Below are 15,000 nucleotides of genomic sequence, written 5' to 3'. Positions count from 1 at the left end.
ATTAATCATGGATATCAGGCATACATATAAGGTGTAATGATTAATAACTCAATGCCAAAAAGGCATTATAATTCAAAGTCTAATGTAAGCATAGCTAAGCATTGCACAGGCCAGCTTAGGAGGTGTGAGCACTGTGTAGACCAGCTAACTTATTGTGTCCAGTGGTATACCCCTTTAAACAATGCCAACCCTAGGTAAGCAGGTTTGCCCATAGCTTAGCCTTTTCAAAACTGGCCAATCACAGAAACGTGCAGAAAATTGGCCCTACGTAACCCAAGAGGTGGGAATACATCTCATAACTGGTTGTAGCTTTCCCTTGCAGGCACTATGGCAGTAAGGGGAGAAGGTGTGTGCTTCCGGACCCAGCGCTGGTGCATCCAGGAGTCCAAGGTCATGGCAGGACTCCTAGTTAAAAACCATGCTCAGAGACTGCTGCAGAGCCAGTACCAGGGCTCCCAATATAAGGCAGAGGCCTGGGACCATCTCACCCGTGACCTCACCAGTGCCACTGGCATACCCCGAACTGGTGAGCAGGTCAGGCACCACTATGCCCACCTGAAGTGGCATAAGGGGGACCTCTTGGAGGAGTGGCTCCAAGAGGCTAGAGCATTAGGGGATGTTCCAGCCATGTGTAAGTCTTACCCCAGTATGTGTGTAATAATTGCCAGCTCAGGTATATCATGGATAGGTATGGCTAAATATTCCTCTTATGTCCCCCACAGCTGCAATGGGGCAGGCTGCGAACCAAGAGGCCCAAATCTGTCGCCTGGTGAGGTTGCAACGTGAGGCAGTTCAGTAATACTCATGCATTTACTGTCATAGGAAATAAAATTAAAAGTAGTAGTAAATCAATTGCTTGCATAAAACCTGTATTGTTCAAGGCAAGTACTGCATACACTAGAAAATATGTCAGGAAGAGTCTCATATTGTTTGTAAGTCAATAAAATCATAATAGCCTGACAAAACAGGTTTAACTGCTGGACTGCATGTGTATATCCTGGTGTCATATGGTAATGTAGATATGTAATACTGTAATAGTACTGTAGTATTAAGCACTGTTACCCACACCATGCACCATATATTGAATATGTAGGAATGCCTGTATATGACAGGTGTAATCCCCAGAGGCCATTTAGTACAACTGAGAGACACATAGACAGTAAACAGGGAAAATTCAAACAACAAAAACTGAATAGCACATGCAACTGAGATGTGAACTGTTGTTTTTTTTTTTAGTACACACAGCCACGGTTCGAATCCTGCCAGTGGTATTAGTCTGTATATAGAATCATACCCCACAACTGTACAGATATGTCCAGAATGTCAATTAAAGTGGCCCATATCTGTTGCCTATCAACCTGTCCCCCTGGGAAATCAGTGGGATGATCCCAGATGTATAGGCAGCAAACAGAAAATACAACTGATTGACACACAGCTATGAGAACAAATTTGGCTCATAAGCAACTCCCCAATACCTTATGTGACTAACAAGCCACGTATGTCCCATTTACACCCCAACTTGTCAAGCTGTGGTCAGAGTGTGTACAGTAACAGAGTGAGATGTATGTGCATAATAGTAATGTGATATCTGGTACTATGTGTGGGAACATTCAGGTAGTGCTAATAAACATTCCTCCCACAAGTCTGTCAGATACCAACACTGTGACCATAAATACAAAAATTATATGCAGTTGCTCTGAATAATGAGGTATTATACATCACTGTCACCCACACTGTACTACAACATATAATGGCCTAGGAAATCTATATATGAGTGTTGTAATACAAGGTCAGAATGCAAAAGCACAGGAGATTAATAAGACAAAAAGCAGATGGGAGATATACAGCAATATCTATATAGCAGACACAACTGTGATGGACAGTGTTTAAGTTGTAGCAGACACATCCATGGTCTGAATCCTGGGAGTGAAATTAGACTGCATATAGATTCATACCCCACAACTGTACAGATGAGGCCAGAATGTCCAGTATATGTGCCCATATCTGCTGCCTGTCCCCCTGTTCCCCTGGTAAGTCTGTGGGATGATCCCAGATGTTTAGTCAGCAAACAGGGAATACAAGTGATTGTTAAACATTATGAGAACACACCTGTCACTGTACCAACCCCCTCAAACTGTTAGGAGAGTAATATTTCAAGTATGTCCTATCTATACTCCCATGTTGGCAAGTTTGAGTGTCCAAATCTACCTCCAAATTCAGTGTATATGCACAGCTGTTGCTGTAGAAGAAATGGGCAGCTATGGACCTTCCCTGCACCCTTCCTGCACATCCCTGGCTATGTTCCATACTGTATTTCCCTCTTTGTGCCCCTTTTTTTACCACTTTCCTATCAAATCCTTTATCTTTTCTTTTAAAGAAATTAGCACAAGGGTAAGCGACAGTAAGCACTTTTAAGCAGCAGGAAGTGGGTTTAAGCCTGCTTATGCTGGGGTAAGCAATGCTTACACAGGTTAAGCAATTTAGAAGCTGAGTATAAGACACTGTAACCGGAAGTTAGCAGTGCTTACCTCTGGGCAAACCCATGCAAACACACTTACAACTGCTTTAAAGTGCCTTAATCACTCTGTATCCAATGGCCCATGTTCTGCCCAACAACAAAATAAACAGCCTCTATAAGTCTTGAACCCAGGACCCTGCACACCATAGACAAAGTGATTTACCACTAAGCCATGCCAGATATACATAACTGATGTTTTCAGAGACATATCATCCAGCCCAGTCATGCAACAGTACAGTGAATGTATTCCAACATTTAGATGTATGTGTGTGTGTAAATATATAATATATATATATATATAAATATATATGAACATATATACATACAAATGCCTACATCGACACATATGTATGTCTACACCTATAGGTCCACATATACACAGCAAGTTGCATATATGTACGCAGATATATATCTATGTAGGTATATACGGACATAGTTATATATATGTAAGTATATATATATATATATATATATATATATATATATATATATATATATATATATATATATATATATATATATATATATATATATATATATATATATATATATATATATATATATATAGGTATATATGGCCATACATCTGTAGATAGCAAAGGTAGATTAACTAAAACATATATGTCCACATGCACCGTTAATGGGGTTGAGAGGCCCCAAAAAATGTACGTCTTGTACTAATAGGTATACCCCACAACAGCCAAACACGTCCGCCCTGCAATACACTACCAAGTGTTGCCGATCCCATAACCAGGACCTGACATGACATGGGCACAATATGTTAACAGTACTACATCCCACCTGTATGATGTCAGGCTGGTATTGGTAACATATCATGCAGTACAGTTTGGCTCCCATAGAAATGTAAAATGTGGGAGCTATCAACATCCCCAGGATACATACACACAGACACATATATGCAGATACATATATATATGTATATATATATATATATATATATATATATATATATATATGTGACTACAAATACACACGCAGAGATATGTACAGTAAGATATATATGTAGAAGGTGCACACAATATGGAGCAGCCACTATGCCTACAGTTAACACCTTCACAACTGGCCATGTATGGGCCACCCATACAAATGACAATCGTTGCCTGCAACATATACCCATAAAGAGGTCATAGGAAAAGCTCCACACACAGGTTTGCAAAAATGGAAAACCTTTATTTGTGTACTATTACAGTTCTATATGCCATGTCATATAGCTACTGACACCCATATAAACAGAGTAATGCAACTGTGAAACAGTTATACTAATACAGTAGTCTGGAAAGGTTCACAACTGTTGCTGTCCAGGCCAAGCCCTTCAAATTGTACAATAGTAAAGACAGACTGGGCCACAGGACACCAAACAATCAACAGTAAGTAATGCAGGTGTGGTCTGTACAGTCCAGAGTTATACACAAAACCCCTTAGTGCAAAACATGTGGACCAAGCCTGACAATATGGATGTTAACAGCCATGCAGATGGGTATAACACATAACGATTGGTATACATTTGACCCCATAGGTTATGCATTCACACCCCCCTGTCTGTCCTGACACATAGTAACTGCTGGTACAGGAGTGCCATGGCCACATATTATCTACTAGATATTGACATACATATGTACAGCATCCCACTGCTCTGTCTGACATACATGACTTTTAAGGGAGGCCTGACAGCAGTACATCTGGCAAGTATCTCAACATGACATCTCACTGGGTAAGTACACTAAGCTGCTAGGCATGTAACAAAGCACTGTGCAGGCTACAGGTAGACTGTCTCAACACTGGCCTACATCTCCTATGGGGGAATGCACATGTACCTGCATATATAGCAGGCTGTACAGGCATGTCACAGCACAGGGTAAGATACACCTGTGCGAAAGTGCATAACCGCAACTAATGTGAACACAGCCACAGCCACATATGGTAAGCTAGCGTAATATTAAAGTATATGGACTATCTGTTCAACACCATCCTCATATGTGCCACTCACACACTAACCCTACATAAACTGAGCCACTACACAGTGTGGTCTGATGCCTATCTGTGGTATGGGACATGTGTTTGTGTATGGCCCTACAAACATGTAAGCCAATACGGTAACATACAGTGGAGCAGCATGTAACATCAGATAGGACAGGACCTAGAACAATGACATTTACCACAGTCTGTACACAGGCCAAAGTACATATTAACAATACACACACTGTCGACATTCACCATAAGTACACAGACCTGAGTACTGTACAAATAACCACAGAATGTCCAGGTTATGTCATCAAATATAACCCCTACTGTACATAACATGTGTATCAGTCTGATATCTCACTGGCTTGTTATCAGATATGATGACACTAATTATGGTGTACAGCACATATGCACCTCTTAATGCATGACATATGTACAAAGGTTGACAGAGTTGTGGCTGGAAGCACATACACAGGGCCAATATTGGCATGTTGCTGTGATAACCTCATGCATTTACTGTTGTAACAGGGTCTGTTGCAACATATAAACACCACAAAAAATGGATAAATGGTGCTGTCGAAAACTAGTAATCAAAATCAAAGCACCACTCGATCAGAATGGATGTAGGCAACAGTTTATTAAATGTCCAAGCACCAAACAAAATGTCAAGACCAACACCTTAACGTTGTTAACATACAAATAACGTTTTCATCATCAACTTCATCAGATATAAAACAATCCCATAGTTCCCCTTAAATATTATGCATGACATATGTACAAAGGTTGACAGAGTTGTGGCTGGAAGCACATACACAGGGCCAATATTGACATGTTGCTGTGATAACCTCATGCATTTACTGTTGTAACAGGGTCTGTTGCAACATATGTCCTATGAGGGATATGAAGTCAGTAACTGTCATGGCTTTCACCATCTACAGACTGCAATCCTCACACTACCTTCTGCAGTTCACAGATAGATGCTCTGTGGGTAACATATGAAACCATAGGTACCACACACTGCCCAGTCTGTAGCTGACCCTGCAGATGGGGATTCCTCATAAACATAGAACTGAAATGGCAGGTATTAAAACATGTAGGACAGCCATATGCACACACACACACACTGTTAAACCAACATTACTCCAAATGCAGTATAGCAGCACTTACCGTCTGTAGTCAGGTCAGGCACATCCCCCTCCTGTGTGTTGCCCTGTTTCCACAGTATATGTTGTTAGAGGTAAATCCCCAATCCATCTGAGATGCTGTTTACCAAACAGCAGATTGAGTTACTGTTCACAGTGAATGAAAAGGCCCAACACCAACATGATGTTCCTAGATATTGGAGTGTGTTTCCATGCAATTGGCTATGGGAATTTACCACAACTGTTCCACATGCAATCAGCTAGGGGAGGGCTGCAATTCATGCAGAGGCCATCAGCTGATCATGAGCATCACTTAAAATACACATGGTGCTGCCTAAGCAAAGCAGGTGTAGGTCTCCACATCCACCAGAGAGAGGGTGAGAGAGGCAGACAGTGGCAAAGACAAGTCAGGGAGGGGTGGGAGAGTAAAACTTAAGCATGTTTGTTCAACACACCTACCAGTACAGGGTATCCAACCCCTGATGACTATGTAGTGCTGCCACATTTTTATGTAGTTATTGGATGTGCCAAATAGGTTACATGTTGTGGAGCCCTCAGAACATATATGTGATAGAGAGTGACATCTGCAACAGGGATATGATAGTTATATGGTAGGTGTAGTACACGTGCCTGTCCACATGAACAGGTGCCAGCATCAATACAGCCACATTCTCACAGGGATGCACACACATTGACACACTTGGCAGGGCCAGGAATACAACCCATCACTAGTGAGATTGCCACAACACATTACTGTGCAGGTATCATATGCATTACAGGGGTCATACGGAGGTTATATGGGCAAAGGGTATGGGGATGTGTCTGACATCAGACAGCATGCTTCACTATGCCAGTGGGTGTTGCAGTGAGTGTGATTGTGAACATACGCATCATACAACACACACACACACACACACACACACACACGCACACATACATACACACACACACACACACACACACACACACACACACACACACACACACACACACACACACACACACACACACACACACACACTGTGCCAGTACTGCCATGCATGGGTGCAATGATTCACAAGTGTGTAGTGGTTAGCTGTGCCAGATGGCTATACAAGGCTAGGTGATGGGTACAGCTTGGCATTAGGCTACATGACAATGGTCTTCATTGTGGCTCAGGGGTGTAGTTTCTGGATTTGCCCACACAGTTGTGTATTGTATTCACCATCCAGTCTCCTGGGTGACTATTGCGTGTGACCAATGCTGTGCATTGCTTGCCATGTATGTGTTCCTTAGTCCATGACATGGATGGTGTCTGTGATGTGCACACCTCCCACATGCATGTACAGTGACATGTGGAACTGTACCTGAGGTGTCTGGCCCATGTTGTGTACACAGATTAACATCAGATGTACCAGTTCTGGCCTCATGTGGCGGGAACTGGTAATGGACAGCAGGTTTATCCTGCACCTACATTGATAGCATGCTAACAGCATTCCCTGGTGTCACTGGCATCTGTCCATACAGGGCATGTTTTCAGGCATGGTATGTCATTTGTGGGTCACATTTGATGGCACCACAGGTGTTGCAAGTGTCCAGTAGGCAACATGGGGAAGGTGCACTGTCTGCATGTACGTGCCTTTTGGACAGATGGACAGGGTGCCATGTCCTCTGTAGGCCACTGTAATCACTCCATAGTTACTATCAATGGGCAATATACAGTGTACTACCAGCATAGTGGCTGTTGCCTAAGCAAGTGTGTGTGTGTGTGTGTGTGTGTGTGTGTGCGTGTGTGTGCGTGTGTGTGCATGTGTGTGCGAGTGTGTGTGAGTGTGTGTGTGTGTGTGTGTGTGTGTGTGTGTGTGTGTGCATGTGTGTGTATGAGACATGGGTTGAGAGTGTTCTCTGGCTAATACTAGGGTTGCTAACATTGTTTGCCTGACCTTGATGTCACATGTATGGGTATGGATCTACACCCCAGCCTCTCAGCTATGTCACATCTGTTATCCCTGTATGGTGGACACTGTGATATATACTAGGGCCACCATATAATAAATTTGCAAAACCCACTCCACATTGGGCCCAGTTTTTACACACTCACAACCACCTCCACACAGGATACGAGTTACAAACACAGCCACACACATCATGTCTGGGATTAGAATTCCTACCTAATTTATTACACTACAACAGTACACAGTTTTAGTACACACCACAGATATTACTGGAGTACTCCTTCCCCAAAGGTGTATTTTGTATTGGATGACATCAGCAGGATTGACAAAGTAGGGCATTCGAATTGTAGCGAGTGTTGTTGTGTCTTTTGGCTTTTCCTGGTTAGGGGCCGCCACAGTGGAACTCCGGTCCGCAAATGATTGGCAGTAGATTTTTATGTGCCGAGTTGCCAGCCCTGACGCACAACCTTCAACAAAGGTACACCCATTCATGCATGTCTCCAGACAGAAGACGATCTCGCTGAGAATTGAACGGGGCAACGTCTTACTGTCAGGCGACAGCGCTACCACAGCACCACCACATGCGCTGCTCCCTACACAAACATTGAATCACACACAAAACATCCACAATCGACATGTGTGGGTATAGAACTTCTAACAGAAGTCTATATCATACTACATCATGAAGCTGTTATAGGATGCACCATGGAGATTATTGGAGAACTCCTTCCCCAACTTTGTATTTCACATTGGATGACATTAGTAGGATTGCAAAGTAGGGCATTCAAATTGTACTGAGTGTGGCTAGGCTAAAATGCATTGCTCCCTACACAGACATTGAAACACACACAGAACATCCACAACTGACATGTGTGGGTATAGAACCCCTAATAGAGGTCAATATTACACTACAGCATGAAGCTCTTATTGGATGCACTATGGGGTTTAGTGAAGAACCACTTCCCCAAAGGTGTATTTCACAGTGAATGACATCAGCAAGATTGCCAAAGTAGGGCATTTGAAATGTACTGAGTGTGACTAGCCAAAAATGCATTTCTCCCTACACTGATATTGAAACACACACATAACATCCAGAACTGCCATGGATAGGAATAGAACTCTACCAGAGTTCTATATCACATTACAGCAATATGCAGTTATGGCATGCGCTACAGAGATTACTGGGGTGCATGCTTCCCAGAGTTGTATTTCTAGGTGAATGACATCAGCAGCCTTACCAAAGTAGAGCATTCAAATTGTATGTAGTGTGACTACCCTAAAAAGCATTACTCTTTACACTGACAGAGTTAGACAGACAGACACACAAACTTGTTATGTCTGAGATTAGAACTTCTACCTAACTAATTTATCATACTACAGCAGTACACAGTTATAGGACATGCTACAGAGATTACTGGGCTACAGTCTTCATAGAGGTGTATTTCTATTTGGATGACATCAGCAGCCTTGCTAAAGAAGAGCTTTCAAATTGTATGAAGTTTGACTATCCTAAAAAGCATCACTCTCTATACAGACAGACACACACACAAACACAGTTGCCATGTCTGAGATTTGAACTCCTACCTAACTAGTTTATCACACTATAGCAGTTATGGGATGCACCACAGAGATTACTGGGCTACAATTCTCCCAAATGTGTATTTCACAGTGGATGACCTCAGCAGGCTTGTCATAGTAGGGCTATGGGGAGGGCAGTGTGTGTGTGTGTGTGTGTGTGTGTGTGTGTGTGTGTGTGTGTGCAGGGGCCATAACCCATTCATCTAGAAATTGACACACCACATGCGGGCACACCACAGGGTCATATTTCTCAGGTACGTGTATACAGCTCCTAGATGACTACTTCCTTGTACAGTCATGTTGCACAGTTAGCATGTGCACCACACAGTCTGTAATGCTGACAGATACTGGCGGCTAGTATCATGTGGTTGGGGCCCTTTGGCTGTGTGCTGGGTGGGACATGCCTGGATGGCTCCTTGTCACAGTCAACATCTTCCACACTTCTATGTACGTCTACCTTTGGCTTGTTATAGTGTGTTGTCCTTACATATATGTCTGCATTCCTATCCACTGTGTGTGCAAGGCATGAGTGTGCATACTAATGAGTGTCTGCACTAACAACTGTGACTGCCATATATGTCTGGTCCACTGGTGTTTGCAGACATGGCCTTCATGTGTTTAAGTGTGTGAGCATGCCCAGTATGACCTATCAGTATGTTTTTGACTGACATTGCCTTCATTTCTCTAAGTGTGTGAACATGTCCAGTATGCCCATCTGTATTTAATGTGTGGATGGACTCCAGGTAGTTTGTACTGCAGTGCTGACCTTTTTGTTGTACACCTACAGGTAGCATGATGTTTCTGCAGGTTATCCGTCGAGCATTTGGCATAGACTGTTACTACATTTCTGCATAGGATGGGGGGGGCTCACCTGACTATTTCAACATTTCTACACAGGATTGGGGACACACACCTGACTGTTACTACATTTTTACGTATGACGGGGGGCACACCTGACTAATTCTAAATTTCTACACAGGATTGGGGGGGTACACCTGACTGTTATTAGATTACTTGGTAGGCTGGGAGGGCACACCTGACAATTTCTATGTTTCTACACAGGGTTAGGGAGGACACCTGACTGTGATTATATTACTACATAGGGTGGGTGGGTACACCTGTCTATTTCTACATTTCTACACAGGATTGGGGACACACACCTGACTGTTATTACATTCCTACATAGGATGGGGGGCACACCTATTTCTACATTTCTACACAGGTTTGGGGGGGTTACACCTGACTGTTATTACATTACTATGTAGGGTGGGGGGCACACCTGTCTATTTCTACATAGGATTGGGGGGCACACCTGACTGTTATTACATTACTACATAGGATGGGGGTGCACACCTGTCTATTTCTACATTTCTACAGAGGATTGGAAGGAACACCTGATTCTTATTATATTACTACATAGGGTGGGGGGTGGCACACCTGTCTATTTCTTCATTTCTACACAGGATTGGGGGGGCACACCTGACTGTTATTACCTTACTACATAGGATGGGGGGTACACCTGTCTATTTCTACACAGGACTGGGGGGGGGCACACCTGACTGTTATTACATTACTACGTAGGATTGGGAGGGCACACCTGTCTAGTTCTACATTTCTACACAGGATTGGGGGCACACCTGACAATTAATACATTACTACGTAGGAATGGGGGCACACCTGACACTTGTACACATTTGCTATGACTGTACTGCTATGTCAGGTACTCCATTTCATTCTGTATTCTTACCTATCATGCTGACTAGAGGCATACCAGTGTACTACAGATCTTAGCTTTGGTTGCCCTACATATTAGTGTCTCACTTCCTACCCTTTAGAACTAACATCCCACTGCCTGACCTGCTGTAGTCTGTCTGTGTAGGCCTGGGGGGAGGTTAACCATAGCCATCATTAGCACAGGCTCTGTTTGGGTTTGTCTACATCTGTCCTGCTGGCTAAGACTGTTGTTGAGAATGTGAACCGCCCTGACTGACATGTGTGAGTCATATGAACACACATCACCCAACACATTTCCTGCAGTGGGTTTTGTCACCCTGTGTAGTACTGGCTACTATGGTGACTCCAGTATGTGTTACAGATGTAATGGTGCCACTATAGGTGTCTACTTTCTGCTGCCATAACATTGAGCCACCCAATTCACTTGCATGCTCACATCATACCATAGATACAGGTAATGACACATTCTCCTCCATTTGGCAATTGGTAGGTTGATTGACTTACCTTGAGGGTGTGCCAGAATTGCAGATGGTGCTAGATGGCTGCCTATGTTGGATGCACATAGTACACTCTCTATACATGTTTGACCACAGGTAGTGTCATGTTTGGCATCCCTTTTACTATATGTGCGAGTCAGAGAGAGTTGTCATTCCCTGGGTCCCTACTTTGTCAGTATATGTGCAATGCATTGTCTCTTTGCTGCAGCCTCAGCATACTGGGCATGCCTCCATCTGCCTACTGGGGCAGGCTCAGGTTGTTCCTCCACTGAGTCACTCTTTGACTGTGCATACCTTGGCATTGGTGGGGGTCTGTATGGCCCTGCCCCATGCTGTTCCTGCTGCAGCTGTTTTCGCAGGATCATATTGTGTAGCATGGCACATACCATAACAATTTGGGTACATGTAGCTGGTGAGTATTAAAAGGCTTCACTGGATGTGTCCAGACACTGGAACTGTGACCTGAGCATCCCAAACACATGCTCTGTTATAAATCTGGTCTGTGCATGTGCCTCATTATGGCATTCTTGTTCAGGTGTGTGTGCATTTCTGATGGGTGTCATCAGCGACTGCTCCAGTGTATAACCAGCATCCTCCACTAGGTGACCGTAGGGGATGTTCTCATTGGCAAATCTCTGGTACAGCTGCATCAGATGCCATATGTGGAAATTTTGATAGCTTCCAGGGCAGCCAGCACACATATTCATTATAATGCCCTGGGCATCACAGACAACCTGGCAGTTGATGGAGGGGATGCCCCTACGGTTCATGTAGGCCCTACCCTGATGACTGAGTGGTGCTTTGATGCATATGTGTGTGCAGTCTATAGCACCCACTAGCTCAGGGTATTCTGCTATTTGGTATTGGGGAAATATACGTTCTCACTGGCATGTGCTGACATGGCATCCAGGAACTGGTGGAATACTCTGGATGCTGATGCCAGTGACATCCCCATGATATCCCCAGTTGAGCTTTGGAAGGTACCGGTGGCTAGTATTCCTAGGCCTACACATACCTTGGTATCCACTGGGATGGGTTCCCCTCGGTCAGTTTGGTGTGTCAGGTGTGGCCGGCACAGTTCAACAATTTGCTGTAGGAGGTCTCTGTCCACCCTATAGTGCTCTGCTATCTCTAGCTTATGTAGCCCCTGGTAGTTTACCCTGGGTCTGTACATTCTTCTCCGTCTCCTCACTGTGTGTTGATTGGCAGCATTCACATCCTCACCATCCTCAGCCTCTTGCACATGTTGTTCTATGTTGCTTACTGCAGCCCCTCTCATTTTGTAGGTTTGTTTGGTAAAATTTCCCTGCTTGTATACACTGGTGGTGTAGAGTGTGGAAAAGAACAGAGGGGGAGGTGTTTGCATAGTTTATAGTAGTGTTTTGGGCTGGGCTGGTCTGTTGTCTGTGTAATTGGCTGATTCTGATACATTTCACCTGCCAGCTATGCTAGTTCTCCTTGATTACCTTCCTACTGCTGTTTTCCCTTCCCATTGCCTTCCTGTTTAAGCCTGGGGGTGTGTAATGCTGCTATTTCCTGGTTTAACTTTCTTTTTCTTCCTTTAAACACTGGTGCATGATGCGCACACCCACTTAGGCAATATAAAGAGTGCTGGGCAGATTCAGACCATCAGGCACTGTGCTTAGCTAGGAGCAAACCCGAGCCACAGGGCTCCAATCCACTTACAGTATGCCTCACATTCCCCATGATATCACCTAACTCCTAGGCTTGCACCAAGCTATTCCTACTCTTTCACTGTTGGGACCTGACTAACATGCTGGGGAAAACTGGGATTCACTATCATTCCCCTCATTTGCATAGGACTGCCTGCTAATGCATAGTTACATGTCTCACATTGAGACTCCCCCCTTAGCAACCACTACTCACTGGTCATGTTGTCTTCTGCCTGCCATTGACTTGCATGGCAGAATTGTGATTTTAGTTAGAATGCTTGATTTAGGTTTATTTTGTTATTTTCCCCCGATCCCGTTTGCACGCCACTGCCCTACGCTTAAACAGCCGAGATCGGCTAAAAAAAAATAAAAGTTGATTTTTTTATTTTTTAGCATGTTTGCAATGCCGTTTGCCTTATATTTGGCATGCTTACTACATGATATGCAGCCTTTATTTGGAGCTGTCACAGCTCCGTTTTGGTGTTTGCAGAAATGTACTCGGTTAATAACCGAGTACATTTATGCAGATTGCACTAGTCCTGCACGGCTGGTTGCAAGCTTTCTGGATTGCAAAATCATTTCATTTTCATGGATTTTTCCTGTAAATGGGGTGATTTTCATACAGGGGCTTAGTCTGTGCAGGACTAGTGCAGGAGCGCTCATGCACGCCCCCTGCAGGCTGTTCCTGGATCGCATGGCAGACATATTGCCTGCTAAAGCCCCTGCACTGATCTTGCATGCCATGCAAAGCAAAGAGAATCTGGGGGTATTTATTTCAATGATCTTAATATCTCTACATGTCTCGATTAAATCAAGCAACTCTTCCCTTAGATCATTTTCTTCTAAACTGAGAGTAAATTATTTGCTCTCCATTTCCTGCAGGTATTCTACAGAAAGGTCTATAACATCTTTCTGTGACATACAGCCGGATTCCCAAATCTCCATGCAAGAATAAGCTTATTCTTGCACGGATAAGTCTGTGTCCTTGTAGAGCAGCAGCACTTCTTGCATATTAATGAAGGCGTGCTGATCAGCTATTACATGGACATGGGTCTGTGTGTGAGTGCAGGGGGTGTATCTGAGATCAGGGTTCTCACAATACACATGCCCCCTACACTCCATAAATGCCATACGGCAATGTAAAGAGTGTCCAAAGAATATCTCCCAACCCCTTAGAGTAAGAAATCTGGAGAAAGCAAACAAGCCTGGCTCATACAGTCTCATAGAAAGTTTAGAATAACAGGTTATGCATTAGCATGATTTACCAAAGGGTATGAGGTCAGAAGCTCAAATGTTTGTCAGCAGTATCTAACAACAATCACCAAGATGTGTTACTAATTAGCCAGAAAGCCACAAAAAATGGACAAAATATTTAAGGCGAAAATCTGGACATATAAGGTTCTAATTATTTTTTCAAGTCTGGAATCAAGTTTATGCATAGCTGCATGGGTTTGTCCATGCAGCTATGCGTAGCAGCATTTAAACCATGAAAGAAGTTAAGAAGAACTATACACAGAAAAAAAGTGAAACTGGAATACCATAGTGGTTTGAGTGCTTGCACAGCACACAGTCCAGCACAGTTCGAGCCCACAGCAGGCCAAACATTTTCATATGTGAAACACATTCATAATGTATTTTTAATAAATAGGTAGTGCATATATTTATGTACAGGGTAACCAGGTTAGTGTAGCAGCTCCAAATGTGAGGTGTCACTGAAATTAAAAGTTTAAACAAGATTTAGCATAGCTAAGTGGATTTGCGCACAGGTAAGCAAATTCTACAAAGCTTAAAGAAGTATACATTTAACCGTGTTTTAGCAGTGCTTAGTGCTCTCAAACCCAAGCAAACCTGATTATGACTGCTTAAAACTGCTTTAATCATCCTGTTACCATCAGGCACTGTTTTGCCCAGTCAACAAAATAATCAGCTGTTGCAAGTCTT

This window comes from Protopterus annectens, chromosome 1.part0 (assembly GCF_019279795.1).
Source record: "Protopterus annectens isolate FY-2018-M chromosome 1.part0, PAN1.0, whole genome shotgun sequence".
NCBI classification, from domain to species: Eukaryota; Metazoa; Chordata; order Ceratodontiformes; family Protopteridae; genus Protopterus; species Protopterus annectens.
The sequence above is the reverse complement of the archived record's forward strand: the minus strand, read 5'-3'. Positions refer to the sequence as shown.